This window comes from Girardinichthys multiradiatus, chromosome 7 (genome assembly GCF_021462225.1).
Source record: "Girardinichthys multiradiatus isolate DD_20200921_A chromosome 7, DD_fGirMul_XY1, whole genome shotgun sequence".
Lineage (NCBI taxonomy): Eukaryota > Metazoa > Chordata > Actinopteri > Cyprinodontiformes > Goodeidae > Girardinichthys > Girardinichthys multiradiatus.
The window spans coordinates 9,702,803-9,714,833 of record NC_061800.1 but is presented as its reverse complement, the minus strand read 5'-3'; the positions used below and the strand labels follow the sequence as shown (position 1 = coordinate 9,714,833).

The 12,031-nt window shown below is 39.5% G+C and overlaps 1 long non-coding RNA gene across 1 annotated transcript; it reads right to left on the bottom strand.

Moving 5' to 3' along the window:
* Positions 1-501: 501 nt before the first annotated feature.
* Positions 502-9,198, bottom strand: LOC124870846. The gene is made up of 2 exons (XR_007038899.1): positions 8,818-9,198; positions 502-2,270 (listed from the first exon to the last, which is right to left on the bottom strand). It is a non-coding gene; the product is annotated as an uncharacterized LOC124870846 (long non-coding RNA).
* Positions 9,199-12,031: the final 2,833 nt, after the last annotated feature.

Here is a 12,031-nt window from a genome sequence, read left to right as displayed (position 1 = left end):
AAGACAATAAAAGAACTTAAATATTTCAGTTAGTGTGCAATGAATCTAAAATATATGAATGTTAAATTTTCATCATGACATTGTGGAAAATAATGAACTTTATCTCAATATGCTAATATTTTGAGAAGGACCTGTATTGCATTAAAGTTAACCTCTCACAGTTTACAAGTCTAATGCAAGCCAGCATCAGTTTCATTATCTGCACATATGTATGTTTGCACTATTAAATGAGCATTGTAATAAGAATGTATAGAAAATGTACTTATCCAAAATGTGTTAGTTCTTTTGGAACTATTTACCTTAGAAGAGTATGCATAAAAGCTTTGAATCAAGCTGTCCATGTCTGCATATCTGAAATGCAGCGATCAAAATTAAACAGAAATGTACTGTAAATGTGACTATTAGTTAATCATGAATGCATGTTGAATTTGCAAATTACAAGTTCCTGTTTTCAAAAGAAATATCAACTTTGACGTTAGCCACACCCACAAAGTTTTAGAGTAATTTAGAATCAGTATTTGACCAACTTTTAATCACATATTTAATGTCCATGAATCTACAAGTTTAAATAAATATAATTAGTTGGAGTTTAATGATACATCCAACTCATAAGACAAGACAGTGCATGATATTTTGTTCTTGAAACTAGACAAGACAGATTTTAGAAATGTTCTTACAAAGAGAACAAAGGTTTAAGAAATCATAAAGCCAAATGCAATAGTGTAGTCAGTAGAGAATATTAACTTCTAGGTTTGACTAATTCACATGTTCTTGATGCAAAAAAAAAAAAAAAAAAACTGCTGCAAATATTTCATTATCCATTTACAAAAAATAAAAGTTTCATAAAGCTGTGCTGTTAAGAATATCTGTTCAGTAATGAATTGTCCAATCCAGGTTTGATCAGTTTAAGTGTTAAACGTTTTGAACTAGAGATGATCAAATCCAGACAGAGCAATCCATTTTCCTATGCCAACACATGTATGGAAAAAAAGAAATCTACAAGCCGAATTTATTTCAGTATGATTTACCCGTGTTAAACTTATTCATTGTCATTTCAATGGACACACCTGCATAAAGCCACGATTTTTAAGAGCAAGAGACATCAAGTTATCTGATGGTTGTTGGGATTTAATATGACTTCCTGTTCTTAGAGGGCAGAATTATGGAATAATGCTGAGATGTGCAGATAAGTAGGCTGTGGTCAAATCTGTGGAGTTTGATGGTTACTAGCTATTGTACAATTGGCCTATAGCAGAAGTCCTCCCACACCCACTGCTTGTAACCAACCCCTTTTTCATTAGCTAGGACTCTTTGGTCAACCTGCAGGTTGACAAGTGTTATCACAGTTAGTTTGTAAAAAGAGGAAAAAAATTATCTTGATACAGTGAATTTCTGGCATACAAAACAACAACCTCAATAGCATGTTGTAAAAAAAAAAAAAAAACAGCAGACAACTACTTTCAAAAACTGAATTCATGTCTGACAACATGCTTCTGCAAAACGGATGCACTTAAGAGAAATTAAATGAGTTTTTATGAATAATTCAAGACTTTACCTGAATAAATGCATCTAATGCACATTGTTACTCTTAATTATTTGATTAATAAACATTATCACGCTCCCAGTAAACAGTTTGATGAAATAGTCCCTTTTGAATAGGGATTAAGACAAACAGTGAGAACAGGCTGTCATTTGAGGCTAAAAACACAAACTAAGGAGAACAGCCAGTGAAAGGACAAGCATTTGTCTTGGTTGGTTAGGTACAGACCTAATCAGAAAATAATTTTCACAACCAAGTGTAATCAATGAATAGACATTTTTGCAAAGACTTCAAAAAATAAAATGAAAAGATGATTAATGGCTGAATCAGAAGCCGTATAACAACATGGAGCATTTTTGGGATGGGCTGCCTTATGCTCTCTGGAACTTTTTGCTGCACATTGCTGCTGACTAACTACACATTACGTGTATAACCTGATAACCTGCTGGGCCTAGAGGGCCTAAATGGTAAAAGGCAAGTCAGAGATTTAGTCTGGAACAGAGATATTTGGAGCTTTAAAGAGCAGCACTTGTGTCATCCAAACACACCGCAGGGATGACAGGAAGACTGACAACAGCTTAGATTGGGTTTTCTTTCCTTTTTGCATGGACTGTCGTAGCAGCTTTGGGTTTTTCATTCAACTCCGAGCCACCATCACACCAACACTGGAAGATGACGATAACTCAGTGAATTTACATCTGAAGAGGGTTGAGAACTGTAAGCCTTCTTTCTGTTGCAGAAAAAGAGAATATTTTCAGGTAAGGCCACCATGTAGTGGGTGAGTCAAAATCATTAAAACCACAAGTAATACATAAAAGGTCATACTACCAATATGTCCCTGTCATAGCCAAGCCAAGCCAGGGTCTGAAGAACATTGGCACTGTCTGGTTTTGCCTCTTTGTCACATGTAAATTATTTAAATCAAACTTATTTTCATATTATACAAATATAACATGGGCTGCACGGTGGAGCAGTTGGTAGCGCTTGCAGCAAGAAGGTCCTGGGTTCCATTCCTGGCTGAGGGTCTTTCTGCATAGAGTTTGCATGTTCTCCCCGTGCATGCATGGGTTCTCACCGGGTACTCCGGCTTCCTCCCACAGTCCAAAGACATGGCTGTTAGGTTAATTGGTCACTCTAAATGGCCCTTAGGTGTATGAATGAGTGTGTGCATGGTTGTTTGTGTGTTACCCTGTGATGGACTGCTGACCTGTCCAGGGTGTACCCTGCCTCTCGCCCATTGACTGCTGGAGATAGGCACCAGCTCCCCTGTGACCCGCTATGGAATAAGCAGTAGGAAATGACTGACTGACTGAGAAATATAACATAATATAATATAAAATATTTAAGAAATATAAAAAAGCAGTTTTCAATGATTTTGAAACTGAAATAATTTTCATTTATTAAAAGGTAAAAAACTATACAGACTAACCTGGCCCAATGTGAAAATATGTTTTCCCATTTTGTTAAATCCTGAATTTTTTATGATGACCCATATTTTCTGGAGCCGTGTTAAATTTTACAAGCCTTAGAATCAAGAAATAAAATCTGTCTGACAAAACATCATACCCTGATCTAAAACAAATTCAAGAACATATGTGAGAGATTGAGAGAAGTGGTATAAAACAGCTCAATAAATCATGACTTGTTTTAGTGAACAAAGCCAAAAACCTGTATTAGAGATATTTTTAGATTTAAATCATTAGTGCTGTTAGCATCACTAAGATTAACAGCAGGTTTATTTTCCAGATTGCAAATATTCCTATCTTGTTTCAAAGTTTCCCTACAGGACAGCTTTTCCAAATCTTACATAGTCCATGGCATTCAGAGTTTGAAAATTAAAAGAACAACAAAGAAACTTTGTGTAATCTATCTTGTTTTCCTGCTGCTTCTTAATCTCCTTGTTTCTAATCCTAAAGGTCAGAATTCTCTCCTCAGTTTTTATTTCTGTAACAATGCAGTTTAACTCTTAATAGAATAGGTTTTCTTCCAGGGTTGTTCTGCATTTGTGGTAAAGGGTAAATGGACTGAACTTATATAGCCCCTTTTCAGTCATATCGACCACTCAAAGAGTTTTGCACTAGACCCACATTCACCAATCTGACTCACAAACATAAACACATTCATACACTGATACACAGATTGGTAGGCAACTTGAGGTTAAGTGCCTTGCCCAGGGGCACATCGACACGTGGCAGGAGGAAGCTGGAAGCAAACCCACAACATTTCGGATTGCAAACTCTTCCCACTGAGCCACAGTCGCTCCATTTAGCTTCCAGGACCAGAATCTCCGTCCCTGATGAAGAACAGAATCCCCTCAGCATGATGCTGCCACCATGTTTCACCCAAGGAATATGCATTCAGGGTAATGTTTTCCAACACAAATAGTGTTTTATTCAAAGCCCTTGGCCAATCTGTTAACACTATAATCATGACAATCAGATTTGTTGGGTGAATTATGTTTAAGTTAAATCCATAAGAGAGTGGATGAAAAGCTTCACCTTATCCTTTCCAGTGATTTCAAACAAGGTTACCATGTTCCTATTCTTTCCGGAAGCATTATTTCTATGTAAGCTTGGCAAATAAACGAAATTAACTGACAGAAAAAACTAAGCAGAGATTCACATTCTGTTCACACCTAACAGCTCCAGGTGAATTAAAAGATAAAATAAAACGTTTGGTTTTTTGGGCAGCAGGAGCATGTAAACTGTAAATAATAATGGGCCTTTTTTAAATTCATTATTAGTTTACTTTTAACCTGTTAATGTCATATCGTGTGGGACCAGGAGACTAGTGCAGGCAACCACCACGGAGACAGAGAAGATTCAACAAGTTAACTAGAACTGCAATTATGATCGGGTTCCAAGCCCCTCTCAGAAACTCCGCCCCCTGCCCTGCCCCTTCCAGTCTACTACGTCACATGCCCACATGACCACATTTTCCAAAGGGTCAAGTCAGATCTTGGTTGCAGAAGCACTCAGACCGCACAGGCTTAGCGGCATGCAGCGCAATGCACTAAACGTAGCGGCGAGCACAGCGCAAACTGCGTCCTGTCTGAAAGGCCCTTAAGGGATATTAGCCGCTATGGAGGAAGAAGGGTTCCGATAGTTGTGTCAGAAAAAAACAAATAAAACAGAGAGGTTACTACTGTTGTTGAACCCCAAACCAAAATACCGACCGCAGAAAGTAGTTCTGAACAAAACGAATGCAATACATCTTTTGGCCACTAGCATCAGTTTGGGGCCCTGTTTCTTCTGCGAGCGGCAAAAAATTACCAAGGCTGCTTCATTAAAAATAATGAGAGTAGATACACTTGGGATCGAACCCTGAATCGGAAGATTGGGAGGCAGACAGCTAATCTACTACAGGGGTTGGACAATGAAACTGAAACACCTGTCATTTTAGTGTGGGAGGTTTCATGGCTAAATTGAACCAGCCTGGTAGCCAGTCTTCATTGATTGCACATTGCACCAGTAAGAGCAGAGTGTGAAGGTTCAATTAGCAGGGTAAGAGCACAGTTTTGCTCAAAATATTGAAATGCACACAACATTGTGGGTGACATACCAGAGTTCAAAAGAGGACAAATTGTTGGTGCATGTCTTGCTGGCAAATCTGTGACCAAGACAGCAAGTCTTTGTGATGTATCAAGAGCCACGGTATCCAGGGTAATGTCAGCATACCACCAAGAAGGATGAACCACATCCAACAGGATTAACTGTGGACGCAAGAGGAAGCTGTCTGAAAGGGATGTTCGGGTGCCAACCTGGATTGTATCCAAAAAACATAAAACCACGGCTGCCCAAATCACGGCAGAATTAAGTGTGCACCTAAACTCTCCTGTTTCCACCAGAACTGTCCGTCGGGAGCCCCACAGGGTCAATATACACGGCCGGGCTGCTATAGCCAAACATTTGGTCACTCATGCCAATGCCAAACGTTGGTTTCAATGGTGCAAGGAGCACAAATCTTGGGCTGTGGACAATGTGAAAGATGTATTGTTCTCTGATGAGTCCACCTTTACTGTTTTCTCCACATCTGGGAGAGTTATGGTGTGGAGAAGCCCCAAAGAAGCATACCACCCAGGCTGTTGCATGCCCAGAGTGAAGCATGGGGGTGGATCAATGATGGTTTGGGCTGCCATAGCATGGCATTCCCTTGGCCCAATACTTGTGCTAGATGGGCACATCACTGCCAAGGACTACCGAACCATTCTTGAGGACCATGTGCATCTAATGGTTCAAACATTGTATCCTGAAGGCAGTGCCGTGTATCAGGATGACAATGCACCAATACACACAGCAAGACTGGCGAAAGATTGGTTTGATGAACATGAAAGTGAAGTTGAAACGTTTTCCTCCACCAGTATCACGTAGGGACCTGGCCACTATCCTGCAAAAAGAATGGCTTAAAATCCCTCTGACCACTGTCCAGGACTTGTATACAGGTCCTTCTCAAAAAATTAGCATATTGTGATAAAGTTCATTATTTTCCATAATGTCATGATGAAAATTTAACATTCATATATTTTAGATTCATTGCACACTAACTGAAATATTTCAGGTCTTTTATTGTCTTAATACGGATGATTTTGGCATACAGCTCATGAAAACCCAAAATTCCTATCTCACAAAATTAGCATATTATTAAAAGGGTCTCTAAACGAGCTATGAACCTAATCATCTGAATCAACGAGTTAACTCTAAACACCTGCAAAAGATTCCTGAGGCCTTTAAAACTCCCAGCCTGGTTCATCACTCAAAACCCCAATCATGGGTAAGACTGCCGACCTGACTGCTGTCCAGAAGGCCACTATTGACACCATCAAGCAAGAGGGTAAGACACAGAAAGAAATTTCTGTACGAATAGGCTGTTCCCAGAGTGCTGTATCAAGGCACCTCAGTGGGAAGTCTGTGGGAAGGAAAAAGTGTGGCAGAAAACGCTGCACAAGGAGAAGAGGTGACCGGACCCTGAGGAAGATTGTGGAGAAGGGCCGATTCCAGACCTTGGGGGACCTGCAGAAGCAGTGGACGGAGTCTGGAGTAGAAACATCCAGAGCCACCATACACAGGCGTGTGCAGGAAATGGGCTACAGGTGCCGCATTCCCCAGACCTGGGCTACAGAGAAGCAGCACTGGACTGTTGCTCAGTGGTCCAAAGTACTTTTTTCGGATGAAAGCAAATTCTGCATGTCATTCGGAAATCAAGGTGCCAGAGTCTGGAGGAAGACTGGGGAGAAGGAAATGCCAAAATGCCAGAAGTCCAGTGTCAAGTACCCACAGTCAGTGATGGTCTGGGGTGCCGTGTCAGCTGCTGGTGTTGGTCCACTGTGTTTTATCAAGGGCAGGGTCAATGCAGCTAGCTATCAGGAGATTTTGGAGCACTTCATGCTTCCATCTGCTGAAAAGCTTTATGGAGATGAAGATTTCATTTTTCAGCACGATCTGGCACCTGCTCACAGTGCCAAAACCACTGGTAAATGGTTTACTGACCATGGTATCACTGTGCTCAATTGGCCTGCCAACTCTCCTGACCTGAACCCCATAGAGAATCTGTGGGATATTGTGAAGAGAACGTTGAGAGACTCAAGACCCAACACTCTGGATGAGCTAAAGGCCGCTATCGAAGCATCCTGGGCCTCCATAAGACCTCAGCAGTGCCACAGGCTGATTGCCTCCATGCCACGCCGCATTGAAGCAGTCATTTCTGCAAAAGGATTCCCGACCAAGTATTGAGTGCATAACTGCACATGATTATTTGAAGGTTGACGTTTTTTGTATTAAAAACACTTTTCTTTTATTGGTCGGATGAAATATGCTAATTTTGTGAGATAGGAATTTTGGGTTTTCATGAGCTGTATGCCAAAATCATCCGTATTAAGACAATAAAAGACCTGAAATATTTCAGTTAGTGTGCAATGAATCTAAAATATATGAATGTTAAATTTTCATCATTACATTATAGAAAATAATGAACTTTATCACAATATGCTAATTTTTTGAGAAGGACCTGTATGTCATTCCCAAGACGAATTGACGCTGCATTGGCCGCAAAAGGAGGCCCTACACCACACTAATAAATTATTGTGGTCTAAAACCAGGTGTTTCAGTTTCATTGTCCAACCCCTGTACATTAAACACAGCCTGTTACAATGGAGGGAAATTCCTTAAAAATACATAGTTTCTCATAAAAATTACCAAAATATTCTCATTTAAACATGTATATCTACAATAATATATGTTGTTTATTACATCCCTAAATGTAATAGTCCTTGAATAAAAAAAAGGAATAGCTTTGTTTATACATTAACAACCTACAATGAACCGAATTTAAATATTCATTAATAATCCTTATTTCATTGAAATATTCCCAAAATATTCTTAGATCTCCGTGACTATAGAAGAAACAATATAACTGTTTATTCAAGTGCCTCAATTAATTACTTTTTCAACCAAAAATCATTAACTGTCATATCCATAGTACTTAGCCAAATTTAAAGATTTATATAAAATATATGGTATTTCATAAAATTCCCTAAATATTCTCAGAAAACCATATCTATATGTGGAATGATATACATTGTTTGTCATGATTGTTTTAAATGAAATTGTTAACTATCATTTCAATGATATTAGTAATAATGACCAAAATTGGAAAATTCACGTAAAATCCATACTTTGTCAGAAAAATCTCAAAATATTCACCAAGAACCTTGTTCATATGTAAAATAGGCCTGATTTTCTTCAGCTACCACACTTTAATGAGCTCATCAAAATTTATAATTGCCATTATTGATTAGCATATATCTTTATTAATTAATTGTACACAAGTGGGCAGTCCAAGCTGAACAATGTTTATTGGGGATTATAGGCATTGTCTACTTAAGTAGTGTGCAAAATGCCACGGCGTTTGGCCAAACAGAACTTGAGATACAACTGCTAGCTTTATTACCAAACATTGTACACTGTAGTGAAGCGCTTTGAGATAGAGCTTTAGCTAGAATAGGTACTTGTCAGGATTATGCACAGAACATATACTGAAGGTTTGGGCTCTCTAGGTACCACGGGTGATTTTTGGGGAATTTCTTTATAAGTGAAGGGTCTGACAGCCATGCCTTGCATGGCCTTCGCCCACACCCGCGGGCTTGAAACCCTAATTATCAGGAAGTGTTTCAGGGACGGCCAGAGTCAGGTCACAGCAGGTCGAAACACTAAGGAATACACGAGCCTATGTTATGGAGGTAAGTGAATAGTGGATTTGCAGTGGATAGAGATGACGCTTACCTGGATGTGGATGCGGATGTTCAGGGAAAGGTGAGTTAGTCACAGAAACTGAGTTTGGCAGGCTGGCATGAGCTGCGGGGAGTTCCTTCTAGGAGAGGAGTGGTGTTGGAGGGTGGACTGGCAGAGCGTTGAGCATAATCTCTGTTCACAGGTTCTGAGTTCTTTCCTTGTGCTTGCTGGTCCAGGAAAACAAGAGCGGGCTTTCAGCAGTGATAAATACACTTAAATATTCCTCCATCGGACAAAGGATGGTTCGAAGAACGACAAACCAGGCCAGGCTCTCCAAAAGCAGTAAACTGGAGGGAAAGGAGCACAGCCAAGGTAAGAAACAAAATGATTAGGATTTAAACAAGCACAATTCTGAGCTGGTCTTGTTGGCATGATTACCACTAAGTGAGCAAACAATCAGATGCCTCCTCCTGGTTTCCAGCAGCTTAAGAGCTCTCCCTGATTGCTCCTTGATGAACAACAGCTGTGAGGTTGCTCCTGCTTGTCACACCTTGTGGAAAGAGGTAAGAGAGAAACTCCACACAACACACTACCGACCTGCACCCAGCTCTGTGACTTGACAGTTATGGCTTCTCCTTGGACTATTCATAGAGGAAATGCAGTCAAACAACCATTCCACAGGTAAACCTATGTAAGGCTGTTCTAACATCAGTTCACAGCTGTTTCAGGTGAAAAACACAACACTGAAGCTAGCCTCTGATTCATAGCTTCCAATCCCGCTGTTAAATAAGTTAAACAACTCTTTGTGGATCTCACTGAATTTAGTGGAAGCTGCACATTGCTCGTTAACTTTGCCATCATCCCTCTGATTGACTGCGCCACACAAACGTTTTTTTAACCTGCGAGGAGCAATATTTTCAGTGCCCCAAGGCCATGAAATTCTGCTACACTGATTGGCCATATATATTTATTCATTTTCCCTAGCAACTGCACATGATTGGCTACTTGGATGCACTGCTGGGGCACTCTGAACAGTGCCCCATGATAGAGACAGTCTGTCTGTGTGAATTGAATGAGTGAATGAATATCAGTAGGTGGAAAATGTAGTTTGTATATATTTCATATTACATAGAGGCACACTTTAGTAAGTAAAACTAAATAGTTACATTTCCCCCTCTTTTATCAGGGAGGGCGGTGCCCCATTGCCCCCTATGGGTTGGCCGCCACTGGTGTATTGGAAGATAAGTTCAATTTTCCTTTTTTGCGTATTTGATTGACAGTATTGGGAGGTACATCAGAGTAAGGAACAAAAGGACGCAGAGGGCGGGTTGTTGTTTATATTTTCATAATTTTTACTTTTAGCAGAGCATCAGAAAAGGATGCCAGCCGAGCTGCACACTGTTGCTATTTATTTCATTTTTTTTTTCTTTCTTCTTTTGTGAGTTGTCACAACAACACCCCTTCAGCAGCTGGCTCTCTAAGCAATTGCCTATGCTCCCTTTGCCAAGAACCCGCCCTAACTGTTATGGAACCTGTTTGACAACATGAAGTAGGACAAAAGATTGCAAAAAGCAACACAGCATCCCCAATCTAAACAAATGTAAGAACAAATGAGAAAGTCGTCCACAGTGAGAAATGGGGAAACATACAAATGGGGAAAACATGAAACAGTGATGAAAGGTCCCAGGGGAGGTTGGCCAACCAATATCTCTTCAAGAGTTCATTGATAACTCTTTCCACAGGTCACAAAGGGCCCCAAAACATCTTTGGCCTTCAGCCTCAGTTGCTCTAATTACGGCCAACAATAAAAAAGAGTAGGTAAAAATGGCATGAATTAAAAACACTGCTGACTTTTGTTGACCCATTATATCTGGCAAAAATCTAACACGACATTTCGGAAAAAAGTTATACCTTACTTACATCATTAGTACCTACTCAGCACTGCTCTACTCAGTTCTGTAGGGTTTTCCATTGGTAACATTTACTGGGCACCAGCCCCCTTTTTTGGACCCCTTTCGCTGCGGTTCCAAGGGAGTCAAGTCGGGCCAAAATGCAATGTCAGAAGATTGTTGGTCAGTGATTGGTTAGAGGGTGGTGTCATTAGTAGCTTAAAATTCTAAAAGTTCATACCTGATTAACTTTGACCACAACAGCCGGAGTAGTTCAAACTGAAAAAAATGGAAGTGGTCTGACCACTGGGTCTGAGCAATGGGAAGAAGAGTGGCCCTGACTCGGCCACTGCATTACTGAAATCCGTGGTGGATAATGGTGAGAGTTTTGTGACTTTAAGCATTTTTTATGTTAGTCGACCTATCGAAGGTGAGCTTACGTTGTTCTGAAAGTAAAGCCATTACCTCCTGCATGGAGACAATAAATAAGGTATCCAGTTAGTATCAGTGTACTCTGCTCATATGTATTTCTTGCTGTCTGAAGTTGCAAATATGTGTTGAGCATGTACCTAAGTTGTGTTTATTTTTCTTTTGTTTCAAAATATCTTCTTACATGTAAGAGTTCTTCCACCTTTCTTAATTTAAACCCTCCAAGCTCTTCTGCTCCTACCCCCACATCTGATGTAGGAGAGGCGGTCGTATTTTCTTATTTTAAATAGTTTGTATTTTTCTGCAATTTCTTTATTACTACTGCTGTCAGCAATAAAATAAAATTGTGACTAGTGCTTGCATCATGATTTTCTATTTTATCTTAGCATACACTGGTAGGAGGAGTCAATAGTACTACCCAAGTACTTCTCATTGACATTTCTGTGCATTAATGGCTAATTTTTAAGAAAAGGTAATCTAAATAAGGCAAACTTCCTACTGGTCAAGTCATCACACAAATACGTGGATGTGCCAGTGCAGAAGAAACCGTATAAGTTAGTCATAGCATTTTATATTACGGAATTCTGTGCCATACTAGCATCTATTTTTCCTAATACTTGGCTAGTGTTTCATGGAATTGAATTTGTTTAACCCAATTACTTCATGGTTCATAATTCTGATGAGGAAATCAAGACAACTTTCCGTAGCTGATTCCAGCAAAATTTATTGTCTTAGGAAAAGCAAGAGATGATCATGAAAAAAAGAATCATGGAATGTGAAAATAGCACCTTAACATTAGATCATGATTAATGTATGTTGAATCTGTCAACCATAAAATGAGTTTTTGTTTTATTAATTAAACTTCCTGGATTAGCTCATTAACATTTATTATTGCCTGTAATTTTTCATCTAAAGTTTAATCTAATACCCAATGACTAATATGTTAT